The sequence below is a fragment of the Meriones unguiculatus genome, chromosome 1 (genome assembly GCF_030254825.1).
Source record: "Meriones unguiculatus strain TT.TT164.6M chromosome 1, Bangor_MerUng_6.1, whole genome shotgun sequence".
In the NCBI taxonomy this organism is placed as follows: Eukaryota; Metazoa; Chordata; class Mammalia; order Rodentia; family Muridae; genus Meriones; species Meriones unguiculatus.
Window position 1 is genome coordinate 32,673,741 of NC_083349.1, and position 15,374 is coordinate 32,689,114.

The 15,374-nt window shown below is 43.9% G+C and overlaps 1 long non-coding RNA gene across 1 annotated transcript; it reads right to left on the reverse strand.

Moving 5' to 3' along the window:
- Positions 1 to 2,490: 2,490 nt before the first annotated feature.
- On the reverse strand, positions 2,491 to 14,873 carry LOC132646681 (uncharacterized). The gene is made up of 7 exons (XR_009584942.1): positions 14,758 to 14,873; positions 10,323 to 10,402; positions 7,652 to 7,780; positions 6,313 to 6,404; positions 5,313 to 5,429; positions 4,394 to 4,497; positions 2,491 to 4,110 (listed from the first exon to the last, which is right to left on the reverse strand). It is a non-coding gene; the product is annotated as an uncharacterized LOC132646681 (long non-coding RNA).
- Positions 14,874 to 15,374: the final 501 nt, after the last annotated feature.

A 15,374-nucleotide genomic window follows, 5' to 3' on the forward strand; every position in this document is an offset into this window, starting at 1 on the left:
CACTATCAAATTGCTCTGGGACAAGAGTGGCCAAGAGAAGATTATCTGTCATCCTGAGCAGTCCTTCCATGATTTTCAGAGGCCATATGTCTCTCAATTTGTAAGGCGGTCAGCGATTGTGTGCAGTCAACCACACTGTCTTTATTCGAAATAATGAAAGCAACCAAAGTTCAAGATACAGGGGTCAAACTGAACCCATTCAGCATCCAGGGAAGATTGCTACTTCTTTATTAAGTGAATTGTACAGATTGGGTATCAGCCTAACCAAGGGACATTTTCCTGAAGGTCATCATGTGCTGATGACTTTGGATCAGCTTCCTCAGGGAAGTGAGAATGGGGCCAAATCTTTGTGACCATACTACATTGCTCTTAGAGGCTAAAGGGAGAGAGTTCATAACCTCATTCATCAGTGAACAACTAGATGGATGACCAGACAAAGAACGAATACTGTAGGTCTCCACCTCCGCAGAAATCAGCTGCAGCAATTTGGGGGGAGGTAAAGAATATTACTCTACAAAGCCTAAGTATAAACCCTATGCCTGTTAAAGTGGGGCCCCAGGCCCCATAAGGTATACAGATCATGGAAGGAATTCCCTCAATTTTCAGTCTTCTTCACTAGGAGAGTAAATCTCACAGTGAGAGGAAAATAAGGAGAGAAAGATTTTTGCTATTTATCAATTAAGAAGTAAAGTTCTTTTTTCATGGCCGGAAAGATGGCTCAGTAAAGGGATTGCCATGTATGATGGCTAAAATTGATTGTCAACATGTCAGGATCTAAAATTACCTTGGAGACTAGTCACTGGGCACAGCTGTGAAAGGAATTTTCTAGATCAGGCTATTGATGGTAGGCATACTAACTATAAATGTAGGCGCCATCATCCCGTGGGCTGGGATCCCAGGATGCAGAAAAGAGAGGAACTGCACACGAACATGTAAATCTTTCTGCATCTCGGCTGCAAACACAAGCTGACTACGCAGCTTCCCGTTCCAATGGTCATTCTCTGTCATCATGGACTGTATCCTCCCAAACTGTCAGGCAAAATAAACCCCTCCTCCACTGCATTACTTTTATCAGTTATTTCATCACAGCAATGGGGAATATAACTAATATGCTCTGCAAATATGAGGACCTGAGTTCAGATCTCTATGGAGACCAGGACAAGAGGCTCACTGAGGCTTGTTGGCCAGCCAGTCTGGTTGAATTGATGAACCTCAAGTTCAATGAGAGACCCTGTCTCAAAAATAAGATGGAGATGAAATCATATGACACCTGTGGGGCTATAGAGACAGTTAATTGGCTAATAGCACTGGTTGCCCTTCCAGAGGACCGGAGTTTGGTTCCCAGTGCTGACATGGTTACTCACAACTATTCAGAACTCCAGTTTCAGGAGATCTCCATCTGTTTCTGATCACCATGGGCAACAGGCATTCACACATGAAATAAAAATAAATCTAAGAAAAGAAAAGCTTATATCAAATCTCTGGCCTACACACACACACAAACATGCATCCACATACAAACATGAGCACACATACAAAAATGTGCTTATACATACAAACACATATATATAAACATGCATATACATACAAACACACATACAAACATATATATATATATATATACATATATATATATATATGGAGAGGCATAAGCACAAACTTGTATAACACCTACAAACACCTGCACACACAAATATGTACATATACACAAATACATTAAAAATTTCTTGATTAAAAAAAGAAAGTCTTGAGTTATTTCCAAAGACTAGTGTCAACCCAAGCTCTATACTGTGGCCCTGTATTCATAAAAACATACATCCTAACTCCCGTCAGACAGAAGTAGATTCTGTCTCCTGTGATGTCATAATAGTGGTCTCCTCTCCAAAGTGACCCCATTTTAAATAAATTCATGGTCATACTACCTAGACAAGGCACCTCCTAAATTTACATACTCTATTGCTTCTTATTTGAAAATGAAATTTCTCTGCAAATAGGATATATCTAAAATAATATAGTTTGAACATACCTAATCTGAAAAGCTAAAATCCAAGATACTCCAAAATTCAAACCATATGGTACTCAAACTGAGTACCATAATGCCACAGTGTAAAAAGAAATTTTGTTTCATGCACAAAATTGTGTTAAAATATTGTATAAAATTGCCTTTTAGGTAATGTATACAAAGTAGATATGAAACATGAATGAATTTTAAGCTCAGGCTTAGAATATTCTATCTCCAAGATAGGTCATGCACATGTATAAATATAGTTTGCCTTTAACAATATGCTTTGAATTACTAGGGTCTACTTGGATGGAGATTTTTGATTTGAAAGATTTGCAGCGATTTGAAAAACAAACCATTGTTTCAAAATATCCAAAAACTAAGAAAAATATAGTTCAAGAATGAACATCATTTTATCTTTAATGTATCATAAAAAAAGCATGATCGTCTACGAAAAGTTAAAATTTATGAAAATGTATGCACACGATATCAGATCATACATGGTACCATCCAAAGTCGAGAGAAAAAAATGGAAAGATGCAATAAAATCCAAACTGCCCCAAATTAACGGTAGTCGAGTTAGAAACTTCAGTGGTTTCGAAGCCACTTTCTGTTGCTACTGTAGTGGACTCACGTGTGGCGAGTAGCCACTTAAGCACCATGTGACCCTGTCCCGTGTAAGCAGCCCCGTTTCTAGTACCCTCTGTATGTCTTGGTGCAAAGGGCTCCCTCACTGCTCCCACGTACTTCCCACAATGTCATGCAGACAACATGCAAAATAGTGCCAATTCTTAATTACATCACTTCTACCAGCCGCCTACTTGTAGTTACATTTGGGCTGAATCAAAAGTTAGGGTCAAATTTTAGACAGCGTGACATTCATGCCAAAATCATTTGTTGTGTTTCTCCAGACACTCATAATTTTTACTTGTTGAAAACTGCACATATCTGATTCTTGCACTGCGCTGAAAACATTATCAAAACAAGCCATTTCTCCCAGAATAACGTTTTCTCTTTGCTAAGAAAATAAATATGAAGTCATTTCAGCATTGTTGGAGACCTGGTTGTATTCTAATTCCTACACCTCTACCATCTCCTCAAAAACTCTCACTTCCTCTGGCCCACAGGTATCAGATAATACCCAAATTTGTGTAATTGGGATATTACACAAAAGTTTGAGTAGTTGAGCCTAATAACTACACATCCTAACAATGAGTTACAAGTTACAAGTTGGTCAACTTAAGCCAATACATTGATTCTTGATGTTTTGAGAATGCTCCCACTAGCTCTGTTGGGTCACATGACTCTCTATTTCCATCACTGGGTGGTGATGTATCACAAGTTACCATAGGAAAGAGATGCCACTGACCAAGCGCAAAGCTGTCATGGTAATGACATGGGTTGTTTGCTTCTCCACTTAAGGCTCCCTTCAAACATCTTCAACATTTCAAGTTATGCTTCAGAATTACTCAAGGCAGCTGGGCCTGATGGCTGATCCTCCTTAATTAATTCTTGTATTTAAGCCTCTGCTGTTCTTACCATTTGTTCGTTGTCATTATCACAATATTTGTTTATCTCTCTAAGTAAGTTAAACATGAACATTCTGAAGTGATCTTCTAGGGGAATGAGAAGACTGGAGAATCCCCCCACACAGGAAGAGGAAAAGAGAGTACATCAAAAGGTACAGTTTAATGCCGTGTGTCATGCAAGGCATCAAAGGGAGAGTGAAAGGTCACATAGTATAGTTGCTTATCAACTCATGTTACTCTACCAGGCAAAGTCTACAGGGGCCTCTTGTCTTCAGGGCAAGCAGCCTGAGGAGGGAAGAAGTGGGCATGCCCCAGCATCTCTGGTAGCAATCTGCTAGAAGACCAGTGAGATTCCACAATCCCTCTCTTAGGTGACAGGACATGCTACAGAAACAGCCAAATGTACAGAAGAGCTTCATCCCTCAGAGTCTGAGAGGCTACTTGTAAAATCTTCCAGCTCCACCATCCATCACCATAGCATCTTGCTCAACCATAGCACAGGTGGTCCTCTTCCAAGACACTCCCCTTCAGCCTTCCATTGCCAAGAAGGATTGCAAGAACAAAACAGCACTCCACTCACTAGAAAGTGGAAAAAAAAAAAAAAAACTATCAACGAAAGACTTGACATCCATGCTTTTAATGCCAAAGAAGCTTCACCTTCACCGATGATCTGATCTTCTTCTTGGGCAAGACACTCTTTAATTGGAAGGGAAACCAGAAATAATCCACTAAGATGGCATGCACCAACCCAGAAGCCGATCTATGATTCAAAGAAGAGTGGAAGAAAGAACTCATCATGCAAAGCCCCCAAGATGCCTCATCACTACTTTTTACTTCAGCACAAGAAGGAGGTCATTTTTACCTGTGCTGCTGAGTCACACTGCATGGCTGATGTGCTCATCCACTGTAAATATTTTTGTCACTTTTTAGTCTGGTTTTGGTATGTTTTCTAAGATGAATTCTATTCTGGAAGAGAAGATGCAAGAGACAAAGGAAATGTCACTCGGGCCAAAACCATTTTTTATGTTTCTCTAGAAACTCATAATTTTTACTTGTTAAAAACTGTACACATTTGATTCTTGTGCAGCACTGAAAACATTATCAAAACAAGCCATTTCATTTCTCCCAGAATAACATTTTCTCTTTTCTAAGAAAATAAATATGAAGTCATTTCAGCGTGTGTGTGTGTGTGTGTGTGTGTGTGTGTGTGTGTGTGTGTGTTTCATGTGGGGAGATGTACATGTGGGTTACATGCATATGGGAACCAGAAGTCAACTGTGGATACATCTGCTCTTTTTTATTTGGGACAAGGTCTCCCACTTGGTCTGAAACTCATCAATTAGGGTAGTCTGACCAGCCATTAACTCCAGAAATCCATCTGTCTTCACTTCTCCAGGGCTGATATTACAAGCATGTACAATCTTGCCCGGCATTTTTTATCAGGGTTATAGAAATGGAACTCAAGTCCTCAAGCCCACAGAGCAAGCATTTTATTGACTAAGATCTCTCTTCAGCTTCCCTCTGCCCAGTTAATCTTCTAACAACTCCATTACATAGGTACCTTCACTTTATACTTGGAGCAAGTGGAGCCAAGGGACTAGGTTGGGATCATTCCAAATTTGATTCTGAATCAAGCTCTTAGCCATTGTAACAAGTTTAGTAGCCAGAGGCAGCTAGTCCATCAGAAGAGGCTCAATTAACGTGGAATATGCCCAAAACAGCCAGTCAAGTTACAATTCAATTTGACTTAGATAAGTATCTAATGAGCAACTGCTACTTACCGGCCATTGTATTTCACAGCAAGATAAACCAGATTACTCAAGAAGCACCTACACTGGGAGGAAAAACTTGCCGGACAACCTTGCTGCAGACATCTTCCCAGCAAGTAATACGTTTTTCTTAAAAAAAAAAAAAAAAAAAAAATGTTTTTCTGAGATTAATGCCTGTCTATTTTGACATGATTCACCTATCTCCTCAAATCTATCAAGACTGACATATAGGAGAAACACAGGTCAGAATTCGTGGCTGACTTAGAATAAAGGTGGAACTGAGGAAATATGCTGGATGTGTGGACACCACTGCCAGACTTCCCAGCCACCACATCCTCTCGTATGGCTCCAGAGATTTTTCCCTCTCAGACTCTAAGGCAAGTTTTCTAGGTATCCATCAATTCCATCATTTTCAGGATAGAATGCCTGTCACTTGACCTCCATCCTCCTTGAATCTCCATCCTGATAGGTTTGGATTAAACCACTGACTGATAAATGAGCACAGCTTTGGGGACACAAAAGAGCAGCCATTAAGAAAGCCTTCTCTGAAGGTATGAATCAAAAGCACGGGTCTTTTGTTTTTTCCCCCAGTTCACAGATTGCCTGCAGTAATAGTTTTATTATTTTTATTTATTTCTCTTTCCCCTCTAGTTTCCAAATGGTTTCTATCACCATTTCCTGTTTGTTTTTCCGAAAGGACAAAATCATATCCTGACAGCAGGCAGATCTGTGCTTACTGCACTAATGTGGCTAGCAAAGGCATTTTATCAATTTGGGATTTAATCCAGGATTAGGCAGCAGGGAGAATAAAGAGGGATAAAGGTTCAGTAACAGGCCCCCTGACGTGAGTCATATGTTTCACTTATAAAGACTTAGAATAATTAGAGAGGGGATCCAGTTTATTCTTTCCACCCCAAGGCAACTATTTTGATAAGGCAGAGCTTGTAATGGGCCATTCCTTCTATACCGTTAGCTTTCATTCTGCCAGTTCAGAAAACCATCACCTACTTACACATGGTGTTGATTTTATTTATGGCTCTGGAAGTTGCTCACCAATGAACACCGGCTTAGTTCACGTCCGAAATCTTTTCCATCTCCATCAGACTAGAAGAAATCAATGAGAAAATGGAAGAGGGAAGGTTTAGAACTTAGGCTTTCTAAAGACAGTGGTTGTACCAGACACAACAAGAATACTGGACAATTTTCATGGACTTCAAGAGATAGCTGTGTAGTTTGTATCCAGTTACACTGGGAATGCCTGGTTGCTCAGCCTCTCTGCCCATTTCTAAAAGAAAATGCCTTTGGAGTCAAAGTAATGCTTTATTCTCTGACCCACATTAGTTGTGACCCAAATGTCAGCTTCTGAATTTGCTTGACCTTGTAGATGTCACCTTATTTTTTTCAGACTTTAGCAATATTGCTTTCGGCCCTCATTTGTGGAGGAGCAGCTATCCCTTGACAGCCTCTCAGATTCAGGGGGCAGAGAGGAGACTTCTGTTCAGCTCTCCATTCCTCTTCTACAGAATTCTCAGCCCTCTCCACATCTAGCAGCTACTCCCTATGGCCATATTTCTGGTGCCATATTTCTCAGCGAGCACTTGTCCCAAAAGTCTTTTTGATACAAGGCTATGTTCAGTAAGCCTTTTCCAGTTTTTAAGAACTTCTGGCCTAGTAGGAATGCAAGGGTTCAATGCTATCCCAAGAAAGTCAGCTTCCTGGGGCTTAGGAAGAGTCATCATTGCTGGACAGGTTTGTGTGCCTTTACTGCCTTGTGTCCAAGTCAACTACACCCTAGAAATAAGGCAAAGAGGGCATGTTTATCAGCTCCCTCTAAGTTTACCCACTACTAAACTATGCTTGTCCATAATACTAACATTTAAGTAAAACTCAAGCCCCATATGCCAAGAAGGGTCAAGTATTAAAGAATGAATCAGCTAATGAGATCATCACTGCACAAAATATACTTATGGCCCGATGACATTCTCCTAGCCTTTAGTTTAGGACCGGTGACAACCTCAATTCTACCTTAGAGCTCCAATCTCAGTCTAAGAATGGCTACATCAGGACGAAAGCCTATGCTAAAAGACTGGTGTGGGGGATAAGAAAGGAAGAATTATCGCTACAACACACGGGTCCTGTAAACAGGCCACAGCACAGAAGGAAGAACTTCAAGGCAAAGCAAGGGAGCCATAGTGCCCTCAGCTAGAGTATCCTGTGTTCTGCAGGAAGACCATACCATTGCAGGCTGTGGTGGCTGCTTCTCCAACATAGTCCAGCCTCTATTTTTTTTTTAACATCAGCAAGAAATGGGCCAAGAAACTCATCTTCCACCCATGCCCTGCTCAGCTCACCTGTTATTATCAATGAGCCAATTGCATGTGGCCTTCTTTGTGCTCCAAGTCCATCCCCAGTACACAGCAAGGAACCAGCTGCTTCTGCCAGCATGTGGGGCCATCCTTGCCCTCCAGGACTACAGAAACCTGAGAGCAAAGAAGCAAAAAGAGGAGATGGAAACTTATAGGCCAAACAGAGGGTCATTCCCTATTTCTGAAACAAACACCTCCCAGGACAAGCGCACAGTAAATCATTTAAGTATGGAAGAGCCTGAGAGGAAAGAGAACTGTGCTCTACCAAAGATCAAGTCCAGAGCCAGTGATCTCAAGATTCCTTCTATAAGGAAGGGCTATGACTCAAGATGAAAAGTCACAGGCAAGACTATCACCAGGAGACTCAGATGGTCATGGAATCAAAGGACTGGAGTGATAAAAAGCAGAACAGTGACAAATGGTGACTACAAGAAAACACAGAGTCAACTTGCAGGCACAGAATACTTCTCAGTGTTGGCAAACTTCCTGCTCATTGAGGTCAGACAGAAACTGAGCCCAAACTCCAGTCCCATTACTTCCTGTGCAACCTTGGGTGGCTTACCTATCCTCTTCAGCTGTAAGGGATGTGGTTCCTCTGTTTTGTAAGATATAAGTGATGCTAACGCCCAACTTTTGGCAAGTATTCCAAATTTTGAAAACTTCTACTTTGAAGTCCTAAGATCCTGTCCTAGTTAGCACAACTATGGAAGTTACTAGACATGTTTTAAAGGCAGGCAGCTGTCTGACCCACTTTGAGCCCACCTGAAAGCTCTCCTTTCAAAGAATCGGGTATCTGGAGCAGAGAGTACTGGTGGCTGAAACAACTCTCATCCCAAGATCAAGAGAGATCCCCAAAGAAAACAGAGCAAGCCAATGGGACACTGCAGTACCTGTGCGGGCTAGCAACAGCAGGCAACCCTGAGCCTGAAAAATTAAGGAGAGCTAATGGCCGGCAGCCTAGAAAATACTCAAAAAGGCAACAGCCCCCCCTCCTCCCAACCTCCGCCATTTAGGGAAAGAGCTGGGACAGACAGCCCAACCTGCTACTGTCCTCTTGCTTCTCTTGGTTTATCCACTGTTGACAGAGCCAGTAAGCCATGGCCTCCTGGTATAGGGAGCAAGGCTGACAAGCAGGCAAAGAGAAAAGAAATTTGCATCTCATTTGCATTATTTCTCTGATGGCTAGTAAGAGGTAGCATTTGATAGTTTCTGTTTATGGGATATCAGCAGAGTTGTCTTTTGGAACTTTGAGAAAGGCTTTTGCTTCCTTAATGAATACGCCAAGCTGGTCATCGCCGTCACCTCCTCCTCACCCTTAAAATGGATGTTACTCCTGGATCTATAGCTGCCGTCTTGAAACACGTAGGGAGCGTCCCAAAAGAATCACAGAGATACAAGCATCCGTGTCACTGAAGCAATAAACTCATGGCAGTGTACCATTAGACTTGCTGCATGCAAGGAAAACCTCACCTTATTTAAGCTACCATTGACAGCAGTATTTAATTACAGTCCAGTACCACAGAGCAACCCTTTGATTAAAGGTGGGTCATGCATAGACTAAAAAATCCATACGTCGTAAGCACAGCCAGTGAAGTCAGAGTCCTCTTCAGTTGTAAAGTACATTCGACGACATCACACAGTAACAGGACTGCCTGGCAATATACTCCTGAGGTTACCACCCTTCTTCCTGCAATGCATGCCATTTGTGGCACGCATTCATATCTGCGTCTGCACAGAAAATCCAAATGGAGCTAATCGAATAGGTGCCTCTCCCCTCTTAGAATATGAGTCATGGCAACCCTGACACAGGGCAGGGCACCTACTTTCTATGTGTGAAATAAACATGCCAATATGCCAAGTTGTGCAGGACTACAAGTAGGACCCAGTGCTCTCCTGGCACTTCTTCCAAACTCTCTCCTTTCCTTGTCTTCCTGTATCCCAGGAACAGCCTCTTACACGCCTGGCTCTGGGTACCTTCTTGTCTTCCTTCGGCCCTTACATGTCCACTGTGCATCAACCAGACTTGCAGTGCACCAATTGTTTGCATTCTATTTCATACTCGCTTTTTAAAATGATTCTCGCTCTAAAAGAGATGGGCTGATTAATGTACTCAAAATATCTTGCACCACACAGCCAATTCTTTTATCCTTGTTCCATCCATAATGTATAGCCCTTCTCTCTTCCAACGTGCATAAAAGAACCCGTTCCCCACCAGCATTATTTGTAACTGCAGAGCTTGAGGTGGTACGAAATGTCAAAAATGAAAAATTGCTAAATTCAAAATTGCTGCTTCCTTTGTTTTAAAGGTGACCTGCAAGTAGGGTTTTTTTTCCCTTTCATTTTTTTAATGAATTAATTGTGTGGTTATATGCTGAATGCTCCAAATGCAGAGGGTAAGAGAAGACCACTCAGCACATACCTGCAACAAATGCCTGGCACTGGATTGTGAACCTCTGCAAACCAGACTGCTGAGCCCACATTCCCTGCAGCTCCAGCAAGAAGACAGACTCCAGCGCACTCTGCCTCCACAGTGGGAGGATGGGTGTACAGGACGATGACAAGCTGGCCTGGCAAAGAGGAGGTGCCATTTGCCAAGCTGCTGAATGACCTTGGGCAAGCTGTCTTAGGAGCACACAGCTCACACACACACACCCACCTCTGCCAGGAGAGAGCTGTCTCCTCCTCATTCCCTCCCACTGAAGAACTGATGGTTATGACTTCGTGTTCAACACATGCCTGCCATAAAAAGAGGTTGTCAGAGCTACAAATTATTTTCAAGACTCATTAGGCCCACACACATTTTGTTTGATGGGGAAATTTCTGAAAAGCAGGCAACAGTGAACCTGCCTGTGCTTCCCAGCATGGTAACCTGCTCCCAGTGGTTGTAGCGCTGCCAGGACCAGGCCAGGATTTCTCCACAAGTGTCCTATGCAGTCCTGAGACACTGCCCTGGAGCAATTCTGGTACTTTAAGAATCGATCATCTTTTTCAGATCCTCTACAGTTTTATTCAGGGGAGGGGATGAAAATGATGCCAGATACTGTGGTGAATGCAGAAGCAGTCCACTTTCCTCAAAACAGTGTATTGTGAGCCTCTTAAAATGCCACTTAAATATGATTTTTTTTTCTTTAAACGGAGTTTGCTCAGGCTGGGATAAAACTCCCACCAAGTCTCCTGTGTCACCCTTTTGAATACTGGGATCCAGTCATGAGTTTTGCCAAAACTCAACTGGGGCGGGAGGGGAAGAGCATCATTAGTAGCACCTATCCCTTCTCCTAACTCCCCAAACATAAACCAAGGCATGATACCACCCAAGTTCACTCTGAGGAAACAATGAGTGCATTAGGCATCCTTACAGCACATAGGTAAGGGGTGACAGGGATATGGGTGTTCCTCCCTGCACAGGCCAAACATGGAAAGCCTTTAGCCAGCTTTAAGGATTAAGGCTTCCCTACCCCCTCTCCTAGACACCCTCCCTATATACTCTAGCCCCTCCCCGAGACCACTTGCAATTAAGTCAGAGTCGCATACCAGGTATTATGGAGCATTTGAACACTCAGATGACTCAGGTGTTTTGACCCTCCCCATCCCTCCATGGAGGTTATAAGTGGGCAACAAGCCCAGTTGAGATGATCCGTTTGCAAGAAGGCACAGATGAACTCCCCAAGATGGCACCTGCTTGGCTCAGAGGACAGTCACTCACAACAATGGACCACCACACAGGCTCCAAATTTGTTATTATTGTCTGCAGTTGCCCGTCACTTGTGAAAATGTACATAACTCTTAGAGGACAGCACATTAAATTATTCATTACCTACCAGTACACCTCAGAGGCAATGAGTAACTCAGATTACATTACAATGAGTGGGCTACTTCTGCAGCCTGGAGACAGTTTGTGAGAAAATTTTGCTTCTGAGACTGAAGAAGGGAGAAAAGAAAAGCGAGTTGTAGCACAAAAAGCGTGTACCAAAATGAGGGCTTCACAACCCTTGCCATGATCCTTTCATCCATCCATCAATTATGCAGGATTCGCTCTATGCTGGGAATAGTACCCAGAATGGATGATGCCACATAAATTAAGTTTCTAAGCACAGAGATAAATAAGAACCCTGAAGACCAGCCTGGCCGACCTCACAGTAGCCCTTCGAACTACTGCTTCTTAAACATTCCTCGGGAAACTGGAGCATCCTGGTTCCTATGCCTGGGACACAGGATATCCACGCTAGCTTCCCAGAAATCAGGCAGCATGCTGACCATCTGAACGGGGCTCCCGTCCTTGGCCCTATCTAGGGGTCTCCACGAGTCCATGGAGCTTGTATTCCTCTGTCTGCTGACTGAGCAGCACCCTGGGCACCGCTCATCGGGACCAGGGTGAGGACTGTGATTTTATCAACTCTCCACGCACAGAAAAACAAAGCCAAGCATGTCCTGAGGAGACCTTGCTAAACGGGTCTTGTGGAGACACCCCACCACAGTGCTGTTCTTCTAAACTCTCTCCCTAAGCACCTGAGACTCAGAACTCTAGGATTCTGACTCTCACTCACAGTTCTGAGGGCCCTTTCACACCCCATTCTGTTACCAGGGAGAAAGGCTGGTGGTGTTATTTGTTTTCTTTATGTTTTCTCATCAGAGTGGTAAAAAAAATATTGGAAACAGGAGCGCAGGTTCAGGCCACTAAGGAAGCTCTGTGGATCTTGCCAGGTGCACACAGGGAGGCCAGCCATCCCCCAGAGGTTAAGGCATCAGCAAGTTGTGCCTCCAGATTTGAAAGTGCCATGCAGGTATTTTCAGGTCAAATGGAAATGCGTCCCTGAACTCTGCCTTGTGAGCTTAAGACTGATTACATTGCTGCTGAGGCCATGCCTAGTCAGAATGCACCTGCAAAATGAACTACAAGAACAAGCCATCCGCAATCAGGTAATTCCTATCATAAGCCTAATGAGAAAATAACTCAGGAGCCACCAATGGCTTTTGCCCAGAGAGATGAATAATGTGGAGAATCCTTGGCTAAGCAAAGAACAGAGGAAATTAATTGCTGAAGCCTCCGCAGCATGTTGAAAGCCAAGAATTATCCTCTGGATCTGCACTTGTAATTTACAACAGCTGCCTCCTTCAGACAGGCTGGAGTGACTCTCCGGCAGCACGAGGCGCAGCTGACAGCGGCTGTGAATCTGAGGCTGGGTCAGCACCGAGCCACCACGTGACTGATGCCCGTCCTCGGGCACGTGGGCTTCCCCCAGTGGGCACTGTCTGCTTATTGATGTTTCACGGCATTTGGGAACTAGGACTGTCACAGATGCGTCACGAAGGAACATCTGACACCCTTTGTGAGCTTCTTGCCAGAGGGGAACTCGAGAGGCAGAGAGAAACCTATCAAGAGGTTTCCTTGGGATCAATGCCTATATCCAAGGCATTTATAAAAGGATATAAGCTGGGGAGGAGAGGGAAGAGAGGAGGGGGGGTCAGTTAGAAGAAAATGAAGCCAGAGAATACAAATCAACTGATAAGTAACTGATTTGCTTAAAGCTCAAGACTGAAAAGGAGATTCTCAGGCAAATAGAAAGGAATGCTTCCTCCCAAAAAAAAGATGCAGGCCTTGCGTGAGGGAGACCATAACCTTTTGTGACACAAATGTGACAACTAATTTCCTTGTTCATACCTTAGTCTAATATTTCTGTCTGAAGGACAGAGCCTATAGACTTTACATAAGGTCAGCTTGCCACCAAAGGCTCTCCTCACTGTCTAATTTGTTGCCTCAAACATGGAGAACACTGGGAAAGGATGGGCATGCAGAGGGAGAAGCATTTAAGGGCAGCCATGAATGCTGCGTGGCAGCCTGGCTTTAAACACTCAAGCAGGCTCTTGACATTCATGGTCCTGAGGAACTGGGCCTACAGGTTTGATTGCAGGTCTCAGTAGAGAAGTAAATGACACAGTCATGAGCCTGGTGCTTGAGTCAGGCTTCCTTGAGAAGAGCGCTGTGACCCCAGGAGCCTCAAATTCCAATCTGAATCAGGTGATTCATTTCCCTTCAAAGAGCCAGCTACTCTGAAAATGTCATCAAACCGAGTAAGCTCCGTTTCTTCAGTTATCCTGAGTTTGGCTGGATATAGTCTGTCCCCAAGAGGCTTATATATTGAAAAACACTGTCTCCAGAGAGGAAGCGTGGCAAGGTGGAAATATTTGGAAGGTAGGGCAGAATGGAAAACAAGCACGTTGTGGGGGCTCCGCTTCAGGGGAGGGGTTCGTGCTAGTCGCTCATTGGTGGGTTAGCGTACATGGGACCCGGTTAGGACTTAGGAGAGCAGCCGTCACAAGTGGGCCCGGTGGCTCCCCGAAACCCTTCCATTTGCAGCTCTCCTACACGATATGTCACAGGGTGAAGCCCGCGCCAAGTGTGACCACCTGAGTCTAGACTGTCCGTATCCAAAACCGTGAGCCAAAATAAAACTCACTTCTTTATAAATTACCCCGCCTAAGGTATTCTGTTGTGGCAATGAACACACAGACACATAAATACACACAGAGACTAAGAGTGCTGTTTTCTAAGGACAGCGCTCATAGGGAGGACAGTGAGTGTGGTCAAGAACAGGACACGCATGTCGCTGGGAAACAGGTTACCCCTCTGCAAGCACCACGTTCCTCCTCAGGTTTTAGTGCTGACAGTGGCTGAGTCATTTTACAAGCTTTTTGACCATGTTTTACTGGCAGCGAGCACAACCAGACCAAAGGGTGGATGACAGCACGCTGCGCAGGGTGACCAATTTTCCCAGCTCCGTGAGCCTTATAACCCGGATAAACTCCCTCCTTGCCCCCAAATCAGTCATGCCTTATCCCTGCTCATGGAAGATCCTTCTACTGCACAGAACAACAGCATTTTAGGTCCATGTTTAAAAAAACAAAAACAAAAACAAACCTGCCTATCACCGGCCCCAATGATAATGAAGAGACAAATGTAACCTAAACCAGAGGATGATTCATGGCTATTTCTGCTTTCAGTGTTTGCTTTGCCTACAGCCTTCTCTATTAGGTGCTCTAGCTATAAACCACACAGTCTTGCCTAACCATGCCCTTGGCTCTTTATTTCTTACCTCCATTCCTCCAATCTAACTCCATAACCCAGACGCCAGTATCCTCCATCACAATAGTCAGTTCTCATAGGCGGAAGTCGAGACTGTGATCAATCAGGCACAGCAGATGAGCAAACCCTCAGAGAGCAGGACTCCACCCCAACAGCGACACCACGTGGTAGCCAGAAGTAACGGCAACGGTGCACGGAACACTCAAGGGAAGAAAGCCAAACGATGTCTCCCAAACTCTGAGCCAAAATAAACCTTTCATTTCTAAAAACTGATCATTTTTCGTAACAGAAAGCTGACTCACACACACACACTATGCTCATCCTTCTCGCTCTGCCTCTCTTCTCTCATTACCACCACCGGTCCCATCCCACAGCCTGGATATCTTGGCCATTAGTGACCATCGCAGCCATTACTGCCACACCTACAATCCCAGCACTGAGGAGGCTGAGGCCGGCCTCACACTCACTGTCTACACAGCGAGACACGATCTCAAAAACACCCTGAAGATAATAATGACCATCACAAAACCAACCGGCATCCTTACACGTAGGGCAAAGGGCCAGTCATGTTGTATCACCATGAGCTTCTGTGAGAACCTCCAGACCTTCACTGTGGCACTCCTGCTT